Source organism: Xiphophorus maculatus, chromosome 19 (assembly GCF_002775205.1).
Source record: "Xiphophorus maculatus strain JP 163 A chromosome 19, X_maculatus-5.0-male, whole genome shotgun sequence".
Lineage (NCBI taxonomy): Eukaryota > Metazoa > Chordata > Actinopteri > Cyprinodontiformes > Poeciliidae > Xiphophorus > Xiphophorus maculatus.
In genome coordinates, this window is record NC_036461.1 from 17644182 (window position 1) to 17670331 (window position 26150).

Here is a 26150-nt window from a genome sequence, read left to right on the forward strand (position 1 = left end):
CACCTGTATGAGAATTAAACATGTATTAAACACATTAACAAATGCACAAACTGTGAAATACTTCACTCTTTTAAGTTCACACAATATATTAATTAATGTGGGCCCACAGTTCTAAGTTCACCTAAGCCGGCAATACTTAACTAAAATAGTGTCCCAACAAAACAAAAAGAAACCCCGTTGCAGGCCTGTTGTGAAGCGTGAAACTTGGCGCCCCTCTCCGAGTGAAACCCCGAGCCCTTTCAACACCTCACCCGTCCTCAGTCCAGCCAGCAAGATGTCCTCAGGCCCCAACCAGTCCGGTAGTCCTCAGGATTCGGGAACAGAGACGTTCAGCGTAGCCCAGTCCTCCAACCACTCCACCACTCTTTCCACATGCGTAGCTCGCTGCTCCAGGCGCTACTCCATAAAGCTCCCACTTCGGAAACTTTAACTGAACTGTCCGTTAGCCGGGTTAGCTAACAGTCCTCAACGGCTATTCACTGAGTTAGCGAATAATAAATGCCTCAGCGAGCATTACATATAGTGTTCAGTGAGCTCCGGTCTGGAACTCACAGCAGCGGTAAAACAGAGCGTAGGGTTGATATACTTTCACCGACTGTCGAGCTGAAAGCCGAATTATGTACAAACCCGTTCGCTAAATTCTGTCACGTTTCTCTCTTTATCGTGATTCTGACTCTCTCTTTCTGTCTCTCCCCTCTTCTCTCTCCTCTCCTCCTGACCCTCAGCCAACCACGGACCAGTCAAGTTCCTTTTATCTACCCCACTTCCTCTTGCAACATGAGCCTTTCAAAATAAAATACAGTGAAAATTACTTTTTAAAGAACCTGAAATACAGTTTCTGGTTAACACTGATTAATAACATTTTTAGCATATTTAAGCAACACATTCTAAACTATCACTCCTTTGAACTTAATTCCTTACAAACACCTTTAGTTTGGACCGGGTTACATTAAACATTGTAGTAGGTGAATGGTGTCTGTAAAAGCCCTTGTCCTGGTGTAGAACTCAATACATTATCATAGTTTAAAAGAACTAAAATAATTATATTTAGTTGTCATAATATAGTTTTTTATAAGTATTCAAACAACTAACTTCATAACTATCAATGAATGCAATTAAAAGTCATTTAATGTATTTTCAAATTCAATTGAAATTGTGTCCTCAGTTTTTGTCAACACCGTCAGACATAGAAAGAATGTGAAAAAAATCAGGCATTATTGAAGGGCACCAGAAATTCTGAGGACCCCATGACCACTTCCTTTCTCTTCCTGTGCTTGGGGGGATAAGCAGCTCTGGTAAGCTTATATTATTCTTTTGTTTTTTCTTCTTTTTTATTTCTAAGTTGTTTGTCACAACCATAAAGTGTCAACACCATAAGTAACATTTTTCAAAATTTTGATGAAATTTTGTTAAATAAATGCTTAATTTTAGTATATTTTAAGGATTTAAAAGAACTGATGAGCTACAATATGGCCTCCTTCAGAATATCATCATATAAATGAAGTTAGCATGGCGTTTTGTCAACTCCGTCAGATGTCAACTCCATCAGATTTTTTAACTGACGGTGTTGACTCTCTTAGTGATGGTGTTGACAAATGTCACTTAAGTGTGCAGTTAATTCATTTTACTGTATTTTACATAATTGACAGCACTTCACATTCATCATGTATTTCTTTTTAAAAATGTTTCTGATTATTTTCAGCAACTTGTAAAGTTTAATGGTTTAAATTTAATACAATTTTATTAGTCCTTTAAAATTAATAAGATGTAGTTTATTTTGTAAGGGAAGGGTATGTTTATCCCATGACAAGCAGTGTACTGATGATAATTGCCTATATTTCAGGCTACAATGGCCAGAGAAAAGCTGTCAGTGGAGGAGCGCAAGAGAAGGAACAGGGAGTATCAGAAAAGAAGGAGAGAAAAAATAAATAGCCAGCCTGAGCTGAAGGAAGAGTTTTTAAGAAAGGAAAGGAAAAGATGGAGACAGAGAGTGGAAGAGGGAAAAATAAAACATATCAATAATCTGGGTGAAAGAGATAAGAGACGTAAGAGAAGACTTTGGAAGCAAAAACAAAAGGAGGCAAGAGAACGCAGAAAAAGGGACAACACCAGTAAAATGGTCACAGTGGAAACGCGTAGAGGAGCAAACAGAAGTTGGAACTCACTTTCACACCAAACTGCAGGAATACACTGGCACCTTGTCAGAGCTTATGTGTCTCTACCAAGACAAATTAAAAAATGAGACAACCACTCATGTCCACTTGGTTCGAAATCAAACCAAGGAGTATCGGAATATGATAGCAAATTGTGATGAAAATACAGCCATTGTTCATGTTGACTTTTCTGAGGCCTGGAAATGTAAATTCAGCTCAGAAGTACAATCCTGTCACTATGGACAAAATCTCCCGCAGATCACACTTCACACAGGCATGTTCTACACTGGGCAACAAAAAGCAGGATTCTGCACAATCTCGGAGTCAAAGCGTCAGGATGCTGCAGCCATATGGACCTATATGGATCAAATCCTCACAGATATTCACATCAGATATCCGGCTATAAACACTATCCACTTTGGTCTGATGGTCCAAGCAAACAATATAAAAATAAGAAGAACTTCTTTCTCCTCTGTGTTGTCCCGCAACGTCTGGGATTTGAGAAAGCTACATGGAATTTCTTCCCAACATCACATGGCAAAGGCGCTCCAGATGGCATTGGGGCGACGGTGAAGAGATGTGCTGACAGTATTGTGCTGAGAGGTCAGGATATCATAGATGGCAAATTATTCTTTGACAAGGTGTCCAACAGCTTAAGTGGTGTCAAGCTGCAATTTGTGACAAATGAAGATTTTCAGTCTTATGACTCTCCTCCTGCAAACCCTGAAATCAATTCCAGGAACAAGAAACATTCACCAAGTGCTAGCTCAGGGGAATGTCATCCATTGTAGGTTCCTTTCATGTTTTTGCGGAGAGCCACAGATTTGCAAGTGCTTCAGTCCCACCATTCACTCTTTTGGCAACACAACACAGGACCCAGATGTCCATGAAAGTTCAACCACTGCTAAAGTTCAAAATCCTCTGGAAATGCTGATGGAGGAAATGGAGAAGGAGCCGAGCAAGACACCTAAAGGAACAACAACCCTGATAGATCCTTGTGATGTCCAAAGTGAAGACTGGCTTGTTGGGATGTATGATGGAAAATGGTGGCTGGCTAAAGCCTTACAAATTGACAAAGAGCACGAAGATGTACAAGTGGAATTTTTTTCATCCTCATGGACCAACTCTTAGCTTCAAGCAAAAACAAGGTCGTCGGGATATCTGCTTTGTGCCATTTTCGGATGTCCTAGTTAGGCTGAGAAAACCATCCTCACCAGTCCGCACAAGCAGCACCAGGGGTGTATACCGCATTTCACCAGCTGTTATGGATTTTATTGAAGGAGAATATGTGACACGTCTATTGCCTGGGGATTAAATATTCTGACTTTTAAGCGATTTAGAAAGATATGAATTAGTTCACAATATATTTCAAAAAGTTCTGTCGTGTATATTTTTGTTTGTATTCATCTTTTACATTTTGATTGAAAATCGTCCTGGTTGATGACTTCAGTGACAAAGGTACATTCTCAAAAATTTAGATGTTCCTTGAAATCTAAATATGGTTATTTCACATTTTTTCTTCATATCTTCACATTCTATAACATTTCAGCATTTAATTCTTCTTAAATGTCATTTCAAGTTCAGTGTTTTCTTTTTACTTACTAGTTTGTCACCACCATCAGTTTTGTGTCAACACCGTCATGTGCCGTCAACTCTGTCAGATGTAGTTTATGTTGCATTTTGTTTAAAATAATATTTATTTTGTTTCTTGATAGGCATTTGTTTGTGAAATGTCTGAATTCATGTATTTGGTGCATATGTGTTTTTTACTAATAAATGACACTGTTCATTGTGGTGATTACTTTCAAAATTGTTTTTTGTATCAATTGAACTGGAGTAATTAAATACAGACTAAATAAATGTTTAAATTGTGGTATGATTAATTTAAAAAACATGGACATAATTAAAATAATTAAGACACCACAGAGAGTAAAAATATCAGTCATAAGTTCATTAAAAAATAATTTTATACCAATTTATTTTTGTCTGATGGTGTTGACAAATTTCTCAGTCAGATCCAGTAAAAATGTAATTTAAAAGAAAATGCTGCAGCTGGGAGCCTGCACCTTAACATATTTACATTCCCAAAACATTATTTGTCATGTATGAATACATAACTTCAGGAATAAATAACATTTTTGGTGGAAGAATTTTAAAACCATTTTGTCCCTTATCTCAAGAATCACTGTGAGATTTTATGTGATAGACTATCGCAAAGCAGCATAATGTCCAGGGAAAAGGTTTGTGTTTGTTTCTAAAGGCCTTTTGAGGTTTCTTAGGCATCATTAGTGAGCAGCATCATGAAGAACAAGGAACAAAGCAGCCAGGTCAGGGAAAATGTTAATGAGAAATTTTACATACAAAGGCCTAGCAGCCCACCTAAACCGACTGACCAGGCAAGGACAGCATTAATCAAAGGAGCAGCCAAGAGGCTCATGGTTGCACCGGAGCAGCTGTGGAGAGTGGGAGGATCTGTTGACTACAAGTCTGGCCTTTAAGAGAAAGTGGCGAGAAGAAAGCCGTAACGAGGAGAAAGACCTAAGAAGTCCCGTTTGTAGTTTGCCGAAGGCCATGTGGGAGACACGGCAAAACCTGCGGAGAAAAGGGCTTTGGTCAGACGAGAACACCATTGAACCTTTTGAGTATTTATACCTGCTTTGATTGAGTTGTGCTAAAGCTGCAGGGTACTGGCTCTCAAGTACTGGAGTTGAGACCCGTGGTTTAGATCAAAGCAAGTTCGTGTGTTAACAAGGCCGGGCAGATATCCACAATCTGTGGCAACGAACAATAATTTTAACAAAGGCTCTCCATCTAATCTGTACATGAGAAATTTTGCAAAGAAAACCTAGTTAAATGCTACAATATTTCTTCTCTTTGATAATTACTGAGTCGGTAAGTAGCATAATTAAATAACTTGAAATAAGGGGTAGTATTAAATAAGTGTTCACTTCTTCCTACTCCTTTTAAAACAGAAAAGTAGTGGTAATTTTTTTGTTCTTGATTTTGTATACACACGTTTTCTGTGTCTGACTGCTTTCTTTGTTTTGTTTTTTAAAGAAATCAAAAATAAATCAAATCGCTCACAACTGTGGCTACACTTTGTGTTGGTTTTACACGCAAGTCCAAGTACAACACACTGAAGTAAAAACTTAGTAAAAAGTTCCTGTGGTGTGAGTTAAATAAATGATGTTGGGGGAAATTACTGTTGTTTAAATCAAAGCACATGGAGTGAGGATACTTTTGTTCACAGTCCAGGTCAAAAATGTTACATTTAAGTCCGCTCCAACAGATGAACTGAATGCACAGCACACTTTTCTGGTAATGAAACTAAATGCCTAATGCATGTGTGGAAACCTGTGTTTAATTTGTCTTTTTTTTTTTTCAGGTAAAGCATGGGTCATATTTTAATTGAGAATGACTTTAATTTATTTAAGAGAATTCAGATGCATCATTCATGAAAAGTTATGAGCAATAGGCCAGCTGTCAGGAAGAGAGTAAAAAAAAGGATTGTTAGACTAGACACTGAAATGAGTCTTACTAATTAAATTGAACTTAACATGGCACATTTTGGAAAGTGTCTTCTGATCCATAAATCCCAAAGCATGAATACTGGGATAAAATGCATTTAAATAAATAAGCAATAGATTTGAACCCAGGACCTTAGTGCTAACAACTGTGCCAATCTGCAACATTATACCTAGACATCTTGGATAATTTCATACTTCCACAACTTTGGGATGTTCCCCTTGTGTTCCAACGTATTTGAGTACCAGAAAACCAGGTGCTCACCCAAGATATATACATCTATATCTTGTGAAAACGACCTCCTTATATTCCCTTTTAAATTGTATTACATTTTGACTTTGTTTTAACTCCTCATTTAACTTGTGCCATAATTTTACGCCATGAATTGAAATACAAAAGCTCTTTCTTGTTGTGCGCATACTACAAATCCATAAGTCTGAGTAACCCCTTAAGTTATATCTCCCCTTCTCTGGCTTTACAAATGCTCCTCTTCCAGAAGGCGAAATCTTATTTAAAGTGGATTAACAATGCTTGAGTTCATATAGGTGTCGAGGAAGACAAGCAAATACTTTTGGCAATGTATTGTGTCTGTCAACCCAAGAGAGCCGCAGGTGGGAAGAGACGAGCTTTTTCCATGAGTGTTAAACAGCCCACATGATCTTGGTTTTATATGCTTATTTTTATCTTGCTCTCCAAAGTAGGTATTAGAACTACCTTTCTTTGGGCTTCTGAAAGGCTTTTGTGGTTTTGTAGACACATTTTCTTGGACACTGGTCAGAACGCTGGTTTTATAACCCTGCTTTTTATAAAGCAAAGCAGGATGTGATTTTGTACTGTTTTATTGAAAAATGCATGAACATCCTTCAAATGGATGTGATCTTTAAGGCAGTATATCTAGTTTTAAAATTTTAATGTGCCTTGAATTAAAGCTGTCATCACAGGGGAGTGAGTTATCTACTTGAGACGCACCAATAAGAACCCACACCATTACAGAACCAGGCTTTTGGGCTTGTAGATAACAGTCTGAATGGTAAATGCCCTGCACTTAAAGTGCCAGCCACATTTATAGGCACCCCTGGTAAAGACGTGTAAAGCCTTAAAATAATTTTTTTTTTTTTTATTGCAGCAGCATAATTTTACACTGAAAATGTTAATCAGAATTTGGAGAAAAAATAAATCTTTTGTTACAAAATAATGTGGTTGTGTTTAACTAAATTAACGGTCGCACAGTTGCTGGTACCACTGCTGTCAGAACCTTTTACCCTTATTTCCCAATGGAAAAAAACTTGATTGGTTTGCTGTGATATTTTATAGGAATGGAGTAAATATTTGACCATTCCTATTTAATCTAGATTACTCTAAGTCCTGGTTCCTCCTGTATGCGCTCTTCAACATTTAGATACTTTTATAAACTGTGGAGTACTTATTACTTTAGACCAACATTTAGCTTTATATTTGTATTATCGGAGCAAAACCTAGAGAAACTCCTGTTGGTTTACAAAACTAGAACAAACTTCGAAAGTACCATCTACTTAACAACCCAGAACAAGAATCAAACATGGAGAACCAGCATTTAGCTTTATATTGTACAAATCTAGAACTCAACCCAGAACAACTGGAACCAATTTCTAGTTTTATCAGAACAAGAATCCAGAGAAAACCCTACTAGTTTGTAAATAATGGACTACTCATTCTTATTCTTATTAAACATGCTGTTACGGCCCGGCTTGGATGGCCGCAACAAAAAATAGGGAGGGCAAGGCAACCAGAAACATTTTTAGCCCTTCGGAGGCATTTATTTAAAAAAACTCGATTGTCTAGGGGAGCAATGGGCGGCAGCCCAAGACGTGATAAACCAGCGCTCCCTCAGCCTGGTCCTTCCCCAGTCATGGACCCGGTTGGCCCCCACAGGCCTCAGCTCCCAGCCCCCACAACGTGTCAAGCGATCCGCCTCTGAGTCCGGATCTCGGCTGGACCTGGATCTCCCAAGATGTCACTCATTGCCGGAGTCCTCTAACACGGTTTGTGGTAAACTGAGTATATACACACCTTTTCGGAGGACCAATTTGTTCTCTGAGCCATTATCTCCTCCCCTAATAAAGATAGCCCTTCTCCATCATTGCTGGACTAAATGAACTTTATTGCTAAGAAACCACAACACACACTATGTTTTTCTCTTGCATCTCCAAATACCAGTAGAAGCTGATGCAACCTGTTTACAGGAGGCTACTGTTTTATACGTATCAATGTTTTTTTTATGTATATATTTTAAAAAAATCTCTGCTTGACAAGTATTTTACCAACTGTTTACTCGCTAATTCCTTGACTGGTGAATGCATGTCAAGGTTACAGCTGAAATCTTACACTTTACACTTGAACTTGAACCAGTGAGGCACTGAAGACAGACATTTGTATATCTTATTTTTTAGAAACATTTATACAGTTTAAGGACTTTTTTCTCTAGCGCATGTTGACGAAGTGGAGACATTTTTCATTTCTTTGGTCCTTGAAAACAGCCTTTTGAGGGAACATCAGTTCATTTTGCCTCATTACAGATATTCTGCTGAATGCACTATTTTACTATGTGTACAAGCATTAACTGTCAAACTTAGTGATGTACTCTCCCAAAAGCATCATGCATTATTGAGTGTACTTCTGCTGTATAGAGTGCAACTATCTTGTTGGACACGAAGCTTTATGGGAAAGAAACGAGGTACATCAGATATCACAGTACATCCTCTAAAATCTGTAACTAAGAAAAAGACTCTGAAGACAGCAGCAGGCTTACAGTAGAAACTAGTTTTAAATAAGCTAAAGGAATTACAAAAGAAAAAAGCCTATTATATTTTCTGAAGTGTGAAGTAGCACCTGTGAAACATATGAATCAAATTTTTCTTTAACAGAAAACAATATTTTAAAAATGTATATAAAAAGCACAAAAAAGTTCCACCAAACAAATAATATTCAAAAGAGTTTTGCAAAAAGAGAAAGCAATTAGAGCTCAAAGGGAACTAGGATTTAAAAACAACAACAACAAAAAAACAAACGTAGATTCAAAACAGAAATTATTCTGGCATTTAGCAAGTAGAAATTATTTTAGCAATCCTTACTGATCTCAGATAATGAAGATTTGGTCTGATTTAATGTGCTGTAGTCAAAAACTGTCATGGATTTTACCAATTTACTTAAAAGTTTTAATAAAAATGTGCAAAAAGAAAAAAAAGAGACTTTACCATGCTCTAATATTATCGTTTTCATGTGTGTATCGACATGTATGTGTGTGTGGGCACGCTCTGCAACAGAATGTGTGTGTTTGCGGGCGATAATCAAATGGGGACAGCAGTGAGACGGTAATTAGAATTATGCCATTTCCCATCTCCTCAAAGCGGCATTGTCTTTAAAGGTGCCCGTGATTATGATTGATGTGCCTTTTTGCAGTGCATGTGCTCCTATGTGTGTGTCAGATTGAGATAAAGGGTTATTGTGCTCGGACTCTAGCTGTGCTGCTTTGAAAGGAGGCTGTACTGAGTCATTATGGTCAGTAAGACGTCCATTGATCAAGCTGTCAAGTATCTCTGCCTGTGGATGTTTGTGTGGGTGCTACGTCTCCACAGTGCGCGTGTGCTCGCCCGATAAGCTAATTGCCCCTCGGCCAATGGATACATATGGACTAATGGCTTAGAAACATTAAGTCAATTAGTGCATATAACAAGAGGAAACGATATTGTCATTCACTCTCTCACTTCCCCTCATAAAGCACTTTATTCAGCTTCCCTCTGTTGGTTGTGTTTTGGTGTGCTGCTGGAAGGAGCATATTTTGCATCTCAACACTTTTGCATGTACACAATACCGTCTGAGGTGTCAATACACACGTAGCGTGTCGATGCACATCAGCTAAAAATGAGGCCTAACCACCTGTGAAATGACAGGAGACAAAAAAGATATCTCTCAATGGACAAGGAGAGGAGAGGAGAAAAAGACGCAGATGTGTGCAGCACGGTTTTCATAAACCGTATAACAAGTCTTGGGGACGTAAGCACATTTGCTCATTATTCATAAGCAAACACAAAGGTATTTGCGGCAGAAACGGATCAACTGTGCCTTCTGTTAAACTTGTCAGATTTTTTTATTTCCCTCCCTCCACCCTCTCAGCATTCTCATTAGGGTTCTGCTGTTGAAACCCAAATCTGTCAGAGCACCACTGTACCTCAGCATTATCGTACGGAGAGCCTCGTGAGGTGCTGTGTCAGTGTCACTGTCTGATCTCAGCATCCTCCTCCAGAGGAGCCTGCTCTCTTACATCCCCCACCCCTCCACCTCCAAAACTGTAACAAATTCCCAAAACATTTTCACCACTTGAGTAGCCTCAAGGTAAAACGCAGGAAGCTAAACTGTTCTGGTTCAGCTCCCAAGGTCAGCTTGTGAAGGGTGTGCTGTGGAAAATAAAAAAACGAGGGCCGCTGTTAGAACTCGCAGAGCTGCAGCCGAGCTGTTGAGCAGCGTACAGTAACAAACCAGGGGGTTGTTTATGAAGGAAATTAGCGGCTCTGAAGCTGCACTGGAATGAAAACAGCAGTTCATCACAGTTTGGCCAGTGCCAACTTTAAATGCTGGAGCTCCAGTAAATGTAATATTAATTGGCACCCCTATAGTAACTCTATGGGAAACTGTGTGAATGGCACCAAAGTCAACCACTTATATCAGTCCTCTAAGTGGGTGGGCTTGGCAGTCATAATGTTTGCATTTGCCGGAGGAAGCTTGTATGTTTTTCCATCATCGCTGGAGAGTCGAGAGGCCACCAGCTACCTCGTTTCAGGATGCTAGCTAGCTTAAGAAGGATGTTGTAGAGCGTCATTGGTAACTTTAACAAAAATTGGATTGTATGGGTTAAAGAAAACTTCTGTACTAGAAGTCAGAGTTTTCTCTTCAGAGGAGATATTTTCAAGTTTATTCATACCAATCCTAGAGAAATTCTTAGGGCTATATGTCACAGAGGACATCCTGCTTACCAAGCTTGAGAGGAAATGACTGTGACATCACTGAACTACCAATAGTTCCTACAACAATTAAATGAAAAGACAACTTTTTTCAGTGACGTGAAAACAACACTAGGGCTGCTTCAAGCCATCATGATCGGTTTTAAGTAACAGAAAGTACCTCATTATGGGATTATTTCTGAACAACTACTTGGCATGTAGACAGTATATATATAATAGTTGTTTTGGAATCTTGCTGCATTTCTCATAGGCAGCTTTGGAGTTGTTATTGTCTCTTCCCATCATGCTCCCTGTTGAACTTGCATGGTGGCTCAATAAATATGGGTTCTCTTTCCTCCAAGTAGCCAGTAACTAGAAGATATAACATCATACAGCTGACCATCACACCTCACAAAGGCCCCAAACTGAGTTTGAAGTCAAATTGTCCACAAACACTTTCTAGGCCTATTGGTGAATTAAGGATTTATAGTTTAAGTCCTCATCAGTTTAGATTTTGTTTTGCTTATGTATGGGGAAGCGGTTTGGCATCAAGATTCATGAAATTCTCACTCAAAAGTTTTCTGATATTAGCCTGGCCCAATCAGATCTATTGCAAAAGAATTATGACAAACATCCATTTGCCATTTACACCTGGTTAATACTCGCTGTTTCTGTCCTTGCACACAATAACCCATACCAGAAGTGCACTCACACAATTTGTTTATAGAGAGTGGGAGGGGAAGTACATCTCCATTTTTGTAAGTTTGCACTCAGCGCAAGCAGAAAAAGCAGCAAGGTAGAGTCTGAAAACATGTCCATTTTAACAAGCAGATGATATGATTTATTATAAACCCAATGGGAATAATTATTTCTAAATGTTTGATAGACTTGTAAAAACAGCAACTTTGTAGTTTGTAGTTGAAGATTTATTAGGAATGTACTTCCTCTTTAGACTCTTCTTCAACTACCACTTGTTGACTAAAGGCAGGTTTTATCTGCACCGCCATCTACTGATTAAAAGAAGAACTACAGTGCTTCTATTGCACCTTAAATGAAAAGAAAAATGCAAAGAGGATGTTTTGTCGCAGTCAAAGTCAACAGCATAAACACATGTAGACAGAGGACACACAACGGAAAGTCAAAAGAGAAAGAGTGGTGCAGAAAAGCTGTGCGGAAAAAAGAAAAAAGCTGCTGGCCTATGCTGCCAAACGTGCAAAAATGACACTTTTTTTGTTTGCTGTAGCTTTGACTTCTGCAACAACAAATGTAACCGGCAAAATGAAGTAGAGTAATAAGAGAGACAGACTGAAGGCACACAGAGTGGAGAGAGTGATATTTGATGACCTGGTGAGTAATAACATTAGTAAAACAGTGAGGGAGGCAGTGACAGTGTGACAACTGCAAGGTCCTAATGTCTTGGTCAGCATCATTACTAATCCAGAATTTGTGTTTTCAAACTTTCCTGTGATTTTTAGCTGAGGAATGCAAATTGACTTCAACAACATCATTGTGCTAAAATTTATGCATGCATGTAGTTTATACTGCTGAGCAAAAATGGATTGATATGGACCTGATGCTACTTCATCAAGCAGCATGATATCACAGTGACATGAACTGTTGCTTAAACAAAGTACATTATGTACTAACAATACTTTATTAGTAACACTAATATAAAACTTGAACAGTTTTTAGCTTCAGTTTTATCAGTAACACAGCCAACTTTAAGTCCATTTAGTCGCACCAAGAAATATAAAATTAAAAACTAAAGCAAATGGTTCACTTCAACATACAAACAATGTACTATTTATGATTTAGTTTTCAAATATGCCACTATTTTTTATTTTATCTCCATAGAGTGTGAATATAGTTATACAAGTTGTTTTGATAAAATTGCTTACCACCTTAACCCGTTTAATCCCACCGGCAACAATTGTTGCCAGACATTTTTTCTAACTTCTCGAAGCTCTAGAAGAATTGTTTTGACTTTTAGCAGCTAATTGAAGTTTTTAAATCAAATAATAAGAGTGTCTTCTCTAAGCTATATCAGTTTCATGTACCTAGTGTGAAAGGTCACATGACCAGACCTCTTTACTTCCTGCCTGTAACGCTGGTGGTAAATGTGTGTCACAAACGTGTACAAGAGGAAGTCAGTAAAATACTTTAACAAAAAAATCTAAATAAAATATTCTGTACATATGTTCTTTCAAGTGTCTTCTACTGATATATAAAGAAAATTGTATCCATTCACTCATCTTTTAATCATAAGAAGAGTGAATGTAAGCATAATACATAGACAGCACTATGCTATGTGTCCATAGCTTTGCTGTTTATTCTAATGTCTTGCTTAAACACGCAGCTTAAACTATAAGATGTTTTAGATCTTCTAGACCTGAAGGGACCTCAAAATGATGTCTCCTACATCACTGTCATTCCTAGTTGAACATTTTTGTACATTTTTCAGTATAATCTTATGCCTAAACCAAAACAAAGATGAGTTTATTTTAAACGTATTGCCCAAACTTTGCTTTTAAGTCATATAAAATATAGTTCAGTCAGTTTTAAACCGAATGCCACAATCAATCTTCCTTGCTATTTAATTGCAGATTGACATTTAACTGGAGAAAATATAAATAAACTCATTCAGAGAGATCAGAGTGTTGCAAAGTAAGTTTTTAATTGCACTAAAAAGCAAGATATGCCATAATAAGTGGGTTGTAAATTTGCTGTTGTCTGTAAAAAGGTAAAGAAGTTTGAAATAAATAGAATTTATTTTTCTTATTTTGGTAAGGAGCATTAAATTTATTAATTAAGCTATTTGCTGGTTATGTTATTGTACAAGAACATAACACTTTGTAACTCTTGTAAGTCAAATGAGAATTGTTCTCTTCCTGCATTTTAGCTTATTCCTCAAGTGACCCCAAAAAGCCTTCCACTACATTCTTTGTTTACATTTCTAAGCAACCAAAACAATATTTTATGTGACTAAACAATGGTTTTAGAAATGTAATTACGAAGCGAGGGCTGCCCAGTTCAAATCTCTGATGTATAAATATGAGACTTAAAAAGTGACAATTTAAAGGAGCCAACTGCACAAAACCTACAAAAATATATTTTATTTCCAAGAAAACAGTCATATTTGTGGATTATGCCATCATTCTTGGCTAGTTATGTAATAATTGATAGGGTAATAACTTATAATACTGACAATATGTTATTCTTTTACTGATTCAAAGCTATTATGAAGTTAATAGCAAATTAATGGTAATGGTATGTACATTTTTTGTTAAATCCTGCATTGCAGTTTTTATTGTTTTATTTTTGAAGCTGTGAGGCCTCGTGTCATGGTTGGAGGTAAATGTGGCCGTTATTGTAACTGCATCAGTTAGACATGAGACTGATGTAGTTTTTAGGGAACAAGTCCTTCAGGTTTAAACTGAATCTCTCTGTAAATAAAAGCACCTCTTGCAGCTTCTGTCCCCTGCCCTGTTTGACCTGATTTATCTTTCCAACTTTTGGCTGCCTAAGCCTCGCAGCCTCCGCTATGATCTTGTCTAAATTTACATCTCTCTACATGGCCCTCTAATCGTGCCTGAGAAGTTCTCATTGCTGCTGATGAAAGCGTAAGAGGTTGATCAAATGCAAAGCAGCCTCTCTGAAACCTCCTTTGCATCATGCACCGCTACGTCTTTGTGGCTGGCCTCCAGCCTCAAACACCACTAGGATATGCCTCCCGACTGCAGCGTCGCCATGAAAATCAATGATCACCATTGGGCACACCGCCATAAACACGGGTTCTAATATTTATAAGGCTGATCAGTGATTGTTTGTTTTCAGCTGGAATAAAGATAGCGAGAAAAATGTACGCGGGTTTTGATTGAGGGGGATGTCGGAGAAAACAATTTCTCAGGGTAGTGTCTAATGGATTGGAGAGACCAGAGAGACGTTTGTCTTTTAACGCCCCAGATACATTAAGGAGGTATAAAATATGCTTGTCAGCCTGAATCAGTGTTATGCCACAACACAATTCAGACGCAACCGAGCGAGTTTCGGCTGTAGAAAGAGATTATAGGAGTTATCAGAGCCGACAGCACAGAGGAAACAAAACCACAGGCTTCAGTTCGGGTTGCTAAGCACAAACCTCCAACAGACTTGCATCAAAGCATCCTATAATCAATTGAAAGTATCAGTTTTAAAGATACTCTGCTCCAATTTCAAACACACGTGCCGTAATATTCCAGTGTCTCTATGAAAAAGGTGGCTGGGTTTTTTTTATACAGACAAGTGATCAGAAAAGCAATAAGAGACTCAGCTCAGTTCTTCTTTATACAGCATATTTGTCCCATCAGTCATTGGCTTGGGTCATAGGTAGGAGACAGAAACTTGAGATTTTGCTCCAACGAGTCTTTTATCAATTGTTCGAAACTTATTTCAATGCCACGCGAAGTGAAAGGCTGCAAGAAAGTTACATAAACGCACAAAGAGAGACTGCATGTGTTTTCTGCCTTATTAAAGCAAGGAGGAGCATTAAAGCAATTGATCAAATTCTTCCGCTGTGAACCGAGTCGCCTGCGGTGATGACTCCACAGCGGTGCTTTCAGCATCTCTCAGATCACTGTTTTCATTTTAAAAGCGTGCCGTTTCATTCACTTCAGATGGTTCTTATTGCTGGCCTTCAACAGCGACGGACAATCTTTTTTTTTAACACCACCGCTATGATGTGGCTGTCGTAAGACAACACGGACACAACTGGCTGAAATTATTTCAAAAATGTTTGGCTCTTGAGCCGTTTGGTGGGTCATGGGATTCTTTGGACGATCCAACAGATGAGGAGGAAAATACTGTAAACATGTTCTACAAATCTCCAAATTAGCAAAAAATTAAGTCTGATTTGACAAAGCAGTGTTATATGTGAAGTACATATCACTGAATCTAAAAAATTCAAAGTACTTGTTTGCTTTCAAAAAAGGAGGGTTGAAAACAAAGGTTGAGTCAGTCTTCTAATGTTATTATTTGCTGTCTACTCTTAGTCAATAATATTATCTATTAGTTATTATTAGTTACCCATATTACCACAGTGAGATCAGAAAAAAGCCTTCCTGAGGAATCTTGGCACACATTATTTTAAGTTGGCCTTGGAATAGCTTCAATTGGCCAATAGCGATTAATTTATTTTTCAGCACAGACATTATGGAGCCTTGCAGATCACACAGTAGCAGATTTTAGTGTAACAAAGGTTATCTCCTGTAAAAATGATTCAGGGATAGTTCACTTCCCAGGGATTTGCATGAACACACAAAGACAAAATGCTGACTGATGTTTTTTCCCGTAAAGACATCTCACTGAGCCCAGGTAAGGAATATGTGCTCTGTCTTTTAGATAGTCAGGCCAACCTTTGGAGGAAGCTTATTTTACCTGTTTGTTTCCTCCTTGAATCTCAAGGAATGAGCAAATCGACTACTCAGGGTCCCCTGTTCGCCTAAGGGTGCCTGGGAGGAAATTGAATTCACACAGGACAATGACGAGATAATGCCAAATGCTCCAGCTGTGCACATGCTAAGGAAACCCCTCATAATTTGAGGGTTATGTTGATAGTAATCATTTAAAGCTCTTTTAATAATTTTTGCTGGTTGTGTCTGAGCTGTAAAAACCTATTTACTCAAAATGTGCATCAATCATTTCCTCCAGAAAGTTGCGATGGCAAATCGAGTCATCGTTTTGTAAATTTTGCGCGAACTTGCAATGTTCATCATCAGTCATCGCAACTTTTCCTCAAATCTGGAAAACCACCCCAACATTTTCTGTAATACTTTCTCATCTGACGAATCATAATCTCTGCAACCCGACTTAATTTTGGCCAACCCCTTTAGCCTCTTTCTAATTTAACTTCCTCTTTCACAGCCAAACCTGCAAGTGTGTGTGACGCTAAGCGATAACATTTCTGGGGGTTTTTTAGGTTTAGGCCACAGCGATCATAAAAAGAAAAAAGAAACATTGCAACATCCTGGAGGGGCTGGTCAATACACTTGAACTCCCACACTTGAGGCAAAGACTCAGAGAAGCACTTCACCTTCTTTAGAAACCATAGCATCAGACACTGAGGAGCTGACTTCTATCGCAGCCGTCTCTCACAAGCACGCTGAAGGTCATGACTTGAAGACCATAATGAAACTACATTAGCCACAATAAAGGTTCACAAGCCCAACGTCTTCTTGAGATCCTCTCCACGAATGGCACATGCTGGATCAGAGACAGAGGACACACCAACCAAAATGCAATCTGCACTGGGAACAAGCTCGTTCTCCAAATTACCTCAAGGGACAATGTCATAAGTCTTCTTAAGAGCCACAAAACACATGCAGTCCAGAAAATCAAACCACAATGACACCCTTGGCAATTGTGTGCGGGGGGATTTTCATTCCCTAAAAAAAAATCCTGGCTCACAAATATAGATTCCTTCTTTTAATTTTCTACCATCTACAGTTAAGCTAGCAACAAGAATGTTTCCTGCTAGGTGACAGTTTTAAAAATATACATTCTCCAAAATCTGATCATGTTCTCTCTTTTCTTTTTCTTTTTTTGCCAAACACTGTGTGCATGTATGAAACAATCTCTCACTTGATTTGCAAAATCAAATGGAGGTGCTCCAGCTTGTAAGGCAGTTGGTGAAAACCGGAGGAGATTGTGAATACGACAGATGCAGATGAAAACTTGATATATTCTGCTTTTTGTTGGGGGGGGAGGACAAATCCCCACCTGGATCTACACGCTAATTAGTGTTTCTTTCGATTTCCAGTCCACAATATACGTCTTGCAAGCTGATCTGACGTTTTTCTATCATTCATATCAAAGATGGCTGTTTTTAAGTGCCATCTGTTATGAGGAAAAGCACAGAGCAACTACATCCCAGCCCGTCCCTCAGCTAGAGATTCATTGTGAATGTTTGCTCCTCGCTGACATCTGCTGCCTGAAAGGGACATTGTTTTTTTACAAGTAAAAAAAAAGATGTTTACAACCACAGCAAACACAATAAGTCTCAGTTTTAAAACAAAATAAGATGAGAATATAAGGGATTGCGACACTATGCAACACATAAGTTTACCGTAAACTCACAAGAAAAAAGAAGAGTTTGTTCATGTTGTTTCATATTATCAATAACTGATGCTACTACCAGCCCATATGCCTGCAAATCTAAATTGTCCAACTTTTATGCATAAAACGGATGTATGGGCGCTGTTTTTTTTCTTAAGCCCGTATGTGATGTGACGTAACTAGTTACCCTATGCTGCAAAAGCTGAAATAATTATGGTAATGTGTAATTAAATTTTGCTTTGAAAACCAGACACTTGCATAAGCAACAAGGGCAGGCGCAAAGATCACCATTTTCTCACCCCTCAGGCAGAAATTTAAAGCTCCGGCTGGATAATAAACGTGACAGGTGCAGGAAAAGACTTCAGCAGGTTCAAGGCTTCAGTAAACCTGCCCCTAAGACTGCAAATAATTACAAAAAAAAACTTCAGAAAATTGTTAAAAGGGAGATTTAATTGAAAATAGCATTGCTTGATCTATTCTCCTCAGAGGGGAGATGTCACACTTCACTGTCTTTTTCAGAAAAAGGTCCAACATAAAAGATAAAAGAACATTTTAAAAACTTTTTCCATAAAAAATGTTGTATAATGTTCAGCTGCACATGAGGACTAACTTTACTGTTAACCTCCAACACTTGAGCCCTTCTGACTTCCCAGCATGCTGTTGTGCTAATGATCATAGCAGTTCTCCAGCTGTGGAGACGGTGAAGCAGACAGCTGCGGTTTACACTTCACCACAATCCAAACAACGCGGCAACTGAGAAATACAACAATTCAAGTCATCAGATGCCTTTTCTTCACCCTGCTCCAAATACACGCATCCTATTGTTTCATAATGGGTCGTTATGTGGTTCTCGCAGTGATAGCTTGGTGATTTTGTGACGTTAAACATGAGTAATAGTTCTCTCGCGTAAAAGAAAGATGTCTGATAGACGTGTGCCAGTCTCAGAATGAAGGAACGCTAACAGCTCGACAGACTGACCGTTTGCTTTAGATGATTTTTGCAACATAAAGCAACTCAAACTGAGTATATTTATATTAGTGAGATAAGATAGACGGCAGTTGATATTAAGCCATTTAATTATCTCTTTTTTTTTTAAGTTTGCTGCTTTTTCAGCTGTGGCTTGTCCGTCCAATGTAAGTTCAGAAAGAGTGGAGCAAATCTTTGGATTTGGTAACATCGCTATCAAATGAAAATGGAAAGGAAATGACACCAGTAATGTCTGTGCTTCTCCATCTATTAGGAATTCATCCCATTAATCCCAGCATTAGATGATTGGATGTATACGTAAAGCCTGCAACGTTAAGTAATAACACAGATGCCGTTTCTCACAAAAAGAGCAGAAAACTTGTGAAAGTGTGACCAATATAGCTTTGCAGCACAACAATGTGAACATATTCAGTGTGAGCTGTTTTAAATGGCTAAAATTTGCAATAAGCATTTATTTCTGTAAGTGGCTAGATATTCAATCAAGCTTATATCAGGGCAATGGATTAGGTCTGGCAATGATTCCCACTTCTCTCAAAATGTCAAACTGATTATTAAACAAGTTCAAATTAGTCCAAACATCAATTTAAAAAAACACAAACCAAAAAATCCATTGCACCCAGATTTCCTCATGCTCCTAACAGGAACGTTAATCTCAGCTTAAAGAAGCAGAGACAATTTCTCCAGCGCCTCCTTAGAAAGCGTCTAAGATCTGGAGAATAAAAACAATATTGTACGGAAACGCAAACTGGAGCAGAAAATGACTATCGTGAGAGTTTATTAAAGCAAAACAAACAAAAATAATATGCACAAAAACAGGAGCAGACGGGGAACAGCGGGGTACAACGTCCACCAAGGAGATGATGTGGATGGAACCAGTGGAGAACAAAAACAAAGAAAACAGGTTAGCCTATAGATTTACATACAGGAGGGGGTGGATAAGGCAAAATATGCAGGAGAACTAATTACCAATTAACAGATGCAGGTTTGGAAGGAGCAGGTAGGAATAATTGAGGAAAAAATTAGCAGCTGGAAAAGAATGGTGGATTGAGGGAAGAAAATAAACGAGACCAGGGAATTGAAATCAAACCTAGTCCTAAAGAGACCCTAACAAAAAGATACATGAGCCTAAATATGCACAAACAAGTAAACTGAACTAAGACGCGGAATAAAGTAAAAAGGCAAGAGATTAGGACAAATACAGAAATAAATAAAATGAAACTAAAAGTGCAAACAACAAAGAATCATGACAAATATAACATTTAACATTTTAAAATGTTGATCCTCTAACCTGCTCATGTTTCCCACTGATCCAGTCCGAAGACAAACAGAAAAAAAAAAACATTTCAATCTCTTCTTTCATCTTCCACAGAGAGGATGTAAAATGATCCTTTTTGACTGAACACTTTCCAGTACAATTATTGGCTATGGGGGAAATTTTCACCCCCAACAATCTGGCTAAAACAACCCCGGCCTGGCAGTCAGAGGAGCAGCTTGTTCCTGTGTAGACCGATGGGTTCAGATGAATGCTAATGAAGAGGAATGAGAGGGCCACTTGGAATAAACATTTGCTATCAAATAAAAGTAATTGATGATTTGGCTCCGAGTCTGCGGCTTCACAGTCTCTGCTGAACCCTTTTTAATCATAATTTAAACACTTTAATCATATTCTCTAAATGCCGAAAACACACCCCAGTCTGACTTTATCAGGTTTTGGGGTAACTTGCAAGGGGGTCAGCTAATTAACAGAAAAGCACCATTTAAACACCACTGCAATTGAAATCACCACTGCAATCTCTTTATATTTTATATTCGACAGTTAATGTAGGTTTTCTTATGTGTATTTTGCAGACAGTTCAGTTAACGTTCCCTTCCTACACTTTTATTGCTCTGGAGTACTCACTTCATCCAAGTAAGCTGTTTCTACACTCTGAAACTTAGTAATAATAGTGACTGAAAAGCGTTTAATCAGCGTGTTTACAGCTCTATAAACCATTCTTTCAACATGGCCTCGCTTTGTCTTGAATGCAAAGCCACACGCGTCCTAAAGTGCTTTACATTCTTTCAGCTTTAAGATAAAGCACATTACACGGTACTTCAGTGCAATGGTTTCATTTTCTGTTGCACATTTCTAAGTGGTTTCCTCGCAGAGCAGGAGAGTGTCACCTCAACAGGACTGAAAGTACAGTAAAGTCTGCATCAGCAGGAGAATCGTGCGCAGCAGTCTGTGAATTATAGTATTTGTTAATGTTTGCGGCGCCTCTCAGGATGATGTATCAGGCCTCACTACATGAAGCGCTTGAGAAATCTGGAGAGCAGCTGAAGAGCCAGTTCAGGTTGTGTCATAATTAACTCGGCACCAAGCAGCCTCTCTGTTCAGCCACTGGAGAAAATCCATGTGGACACCCAACTGTGGCACTTCAGCGACTGCCTGATCCAAAATGTGAACATATTGCCGTGGAGAGCTCGGGGTTTTGGGGGGCTAAGAGCGGCAGAGCCGATCGATGGGATTGACAAACACGGAAAGAGATGGAACAAAATTTTAAATTGCACAAATCAGTCACAATGAAGCAATTTTCAGCCCTTTCAAACATGCAGAACATCGATTGTCTTTTCTCTCATCAGAGAAAAGATGAGATATCTTTGAGATATCTATACACATATTTAGCCCCAATTATTCTTTGTAACATGTAAATGTTTAATTGAGAAAAATGTGCCAGAAAAAGACATGTTGAGAACATTTTATTTATTATTACATTATTGCTTTTTAAATAAGAACGTAATCCATTAAGAAGAACAATCTATCCAAACCAACATGGACCAATGTGGAAAACATAACTGTTCCCTTGTTAAATTAAATACTAAATATCATCAGCCAGTAAATTCATGAAGTCACAAATAGATCTTGTCTGCCAAGACGAAGTAGGCTAAAGTGTTGGGATCTGGGATGGTTTGAGTTTGGTTTTGGGTTTAGTCATTTTTTGTGTTCCTTAGTTTAGTTCTGCCGAGTTTCCATTTCCACTTTTTATTCCCAGTCACTCCTTGCTGGTTTCTCTCATCTAACTCCCATCACTTCCCCATGTTCTCTTCACGTCTCCCTGTTGGTTTCTTCCTATGGATTTTTTGCTTGTTTGTTTGTTTGTTTTTGCCCAGGCTCCAGTGATTTGTATACGGGGTTTTTTCAGACTTTCATTAAAACTTTAAAAAATGAGCCAGCTCCTGTGTGCTCCTCAAACACACACCTCATGACAAAAAGATGTCAAACAGTAACTCATAATGCGCTGATCTAAAGACATTTAAAGAACAGATTAAAAATAACGTCACTGACATCTGTCAGTGTGGAAAGGGACTTCAAAGACATTTCTAAGGCTTTGGGAATCCACTGAACCAAACTGACAACCATTAATCACAAAAGGAGAAAATATGCCGCAGTGGCGAACTTTCTAAGGAGCCTACCAAAATAACTCATGGAAAAGGGAATCAACTATTCATCTAGGAAGTCACAAAATAACCAAGAACAACATCTAAATCACTGCAGAGCTCACCTGCCTTAGTTACGTTCTGTGATTACTATTCAAGTATAAGAGAGACACTGGGAAAAAATGGCATCAAGAAGATGAAAACCATTGTTGATCAAAACAAGAGCACAAATAGAAAACCAAAGAGGAAGTTTTCAAAAGCTGTACATCCCGTTGCGCTTATTGTAAAACTATCACAGGATTACAGGAAAACAGCATAGCATCAGTAAAACATGGTGGTGGTAGTGTGATGATCGTCTGGCCGTCTCTAGAGGAAAATGATGAAGCATAAAATCCAGCCATCAGTTTGTGTTTTGCAGCAGGAAAATGATTTGAAGCAGACCAGACAGTTCAGCACTGAACGATTGAAATTAACAAATAAAATCAAACTATTAAAAACTGGACTCACGTTTATTTGAGATGCTTGGATGTGATCTTAAACAGGACATTGTTGCTTGAAAGCTCTCAAGTATAGCTTAGATTAAATATTTCCAAAGAGACGTCTCACCGGCACTTAATGTAAACACTGGATGAATTACTGGGGCATTAATTTTGCTTTGATTTGGTTTCTGCTTTTTGTATTTACTCAGGTCATCTATGTCTAACATTAAAATTAGTTTGAGGATCTGAAACATTGAAGAGAGACAAAACAGTGAAAGCATTGGAAATCTGTAAGGGTGTGCACACTTTTCTCACAGCACTGTGTTAGCAAGCGGAGAGGCGTTTGATCACCTCACAGACTGATAAGGGAAAAAAAAGAAAGCTTAAAATCAATTCTTACGAACATTTGTAAAAATCACTGTCAGTGAACAAAACTGCAGCGTCCATCATGAAAAGAGCAAAGGAAAATGGTAAACACAATCTAGAAATGCTTTTGCTTCTGTTATTTTTATTTTTTATTTATTATTATTTCTTTTGGCCCTGGGCCTTCACTTTGCTGGAAAACAGACAAGCTGACAAACTAACAAGCGAAGGGCTGGACTACACATTCATACAGAGGCAGTGATACACAGACTGAAGACGAATACTGGCAGACACAAGGATTTAGCACAAAGAGGAAGAAAAGCTCTATGAAAATAATATGACAAAACACAACAGGCAAGCAGGCGTTCAGAGAAAGAAATGAGAGAACGAATGGCACAAAGGTAGTCATAAACTAATACAGTGCCTTTCAAAAGTAGTCACACTTTGATTTTCACATTTTGTTACATTAAAGCAACAAACTTCCATGGCTGAGATTTTACGTGACAGACCAAGTAGTGCAGAGGGAACAAGCAGGGACATAAAACCAAAACATTCACCTGAAATGTCAGTGTATCTCTGGAGGAGCTGCAAACATCCACAACTCAGGTGGGAGAAGAAGAAGAAGAAGAAGAAGAAGAAGTGACAAGAAAAATAAACATAAATCCTTCTTTCTACAATATTGTTAGATGCTGCAAAAGACTCAAAAGTAGGGTTAAGGTTCACAACCCAGCAGGACAATGACTGCAAACATACAACCATAGAGACAATGGGTTAGATCAAAATGTCTAGTCAAAGTCCAGACCTTAATCCAGTTGAGCATCTGTGGTTAGACTTGGAAATAAATTATCCAGATTCTTCCCATCCTACCTGGTTGAGATTGAAGTATTTTCCAAAGAACAAAAAGGGAATAAAATCAATCTAGATGTGTAAACTGATGGAAACCATGCTGAATACAAATGCACAGCCAACATATTCCTTCTACTTCACAAACATGTGCTACTTTGTGTTGGTTTAGCTCCTCAAATCCCTGTAATAAATGTGAGAAAATGTGGAAAAAGCTCTAGGGGCATGAATACTTTTAAGTCAGAGTAATACTCTGTTCCGACACAATAATACCATTGTACTAGTAAAAAAAAAAAAAAAAAAAAAAAACAGACCGCCCACCCATTTCAACATGAGCATTCACGCACCACAGAACCATAAACAACTTGGAGTCTTCTCGACGTTGTGTCAAAATAACCCTCAAGGAAGACCTCCTGCCGTTTGATGGCGTGTCGTTTTGTTGAGCTTTCATAAAGCCTGCAGTCGGTGCTTTCAGTACGCATGCACGCTTACTTATGTGGTGATGAATTAACCGGGGTGCTCTGAGTGGTCTGTGACAGCACCAGGGCTCCAACATCATGACTGCATATGCCAGACATCTGGTGCAATATTAGGGCCAAGGCACCCGGTTCCTCTCAGAGGCAGATTCAATATCTGACACATCAACAAAGCTTGTAGCAGATTGTGTCTTTCCGAGACATTACTTTAATGCTGCATGTTCACTTTTTTTTTTTTTTTTTTATCAGTTTATTGGTCAGTATTTTTGACCAATAATTTAGTAAGATCTTGAGATGAAAGTAAAGATAAATAGCATAATTTAGCAGCAAAAAAAATAAATAAAAATCTCAGTTCATGTAAGAAAGGAAACTTAAAAATAAAAAGCAAGCGCGATGAAAACTTTACATAAAAAAGTGCCTTTTACTGTCTTGTTTATTTGATGAATAGAGGCAATTTTGGTCAGAGGTTCACTTCTGGGCCACATTAAGCGTCAGCTCCAGGAGAAGCTGCAGTTAAAAGCTTCTTATTTAGAGAATTATATTATGATGTATGTTGCAGAGGTTGGAGTTATTTTTGGAGTGTAGGCTGAGCAATAAAGCAAGATGATGAATTGTCACCGCATTTATATTTATCAAGCTGTTGGGCCCCTCTCGAGCTTTGTGTGTGTTTGCATGTGTGCAGTGAATATAAATTTGCAGAAAAAGGGGGGAAATATAAGTTTGTTTGTTTTGTAAATATTGGAAAAAGGCTTTATATATATATATATATATATATATATATATATATATATATATATATATATATATATATAAATAATTTTACATTGCGATTTGCATAGCTTCTGGAGATGAGTCATCCTTATGTCTAGATGCTTCTTCGAACCGCTGATTGAACCAAACTAACCTCTCTGATAGCTGAATACTCAGTTGTTTTGACTCGGATCAAGTTGTTCATCATTGCTGTATTATTAATAGAAGCAGTATTGATTGATTGCCTAATAGTTGCATTTGTTTGGTATGACTAGCAAGTGTGTTGAACAAAAACTCCTCCAAACAAGTTGTTTACAAATATCACATCTATTCAGTCGATTTTTGACTGAACCAAAAATGGTAACCAGCACTTTAAGTTTGTGTTGCTCAATAAAAAAAATGACAGAACTGTGTAAATAACAGCAAATAAGGAGTCTGAACCTGAGTGAAGCTTTCCTCCAATACCTGGACTGGCTGCTGCTCCAGTAACAGCTGCAACTCGAAGCAGCTGAGGCAGGGTTGACCTGTGTCATCACACCGCTTCCAATCAGCGCCAATTAGTGTGAAGGTGAGTCGGTGTCAAGGTGATGATGCCGCTCCAACCTGTAACACAGTCTCTTGTTAGAATTTCTGTCATTCACCTCGATGCAGCGAGTAGCTGGAGTTTATTTTCCATGCTCAGGGTGCCTGGGATTTGGTTGCTAATTGGCAGTGCACGAAGCTAATATTAAAGAGACAAGCGCACCGCCTGGACTTGCATGGGGGAATTTTCTGCCATAATCCAAGAGCACACATATTCAGTCTGAAAGCAGAATTTTGAGTCTTTTGTTCTCAAAACTTTTAATACTATTGCTTACATTTTTTTTACCAGGCATTTTTTTACCAAACTTTATATCAGGCGAGTCTCTCTAACCTGAGAATGTGAACCTGTACTGGGCTGATTCTGTGCCTTCAAATAATTTTAACAATATTCCTGGAGAAGATTAATAACTTATAACTTATAAGTTTGAAACAGGAACAGGTCTGAATAAACAGTCTGTGTACTACATTCAAGAGAGAGTGATGTCATAACTGCTGATGTCATTGTTACCA

At 38.3% G+C, this 26150-nt stretch overlaps 1 long non-coding RNA gene across 1 annotated transcript; it reads left to right on the forward strand.

The window, feature by feature from the left end:
- Nucleotides 1-955: 955 nt before the first annotated feature.
- Nucleotides 956-2086, forward strand: LOC111612317. The gene is made up of 2 exons (XR_002754548.1): nucleotides 956-1295; nucleotides 1844-2086. It is a non-coding gene; the product is annotated as an uncharacterized LOC111612317 (long non-coding RNA).
- Nucleotides 2087-26150: the final 24064 nt, after the last annotated feature.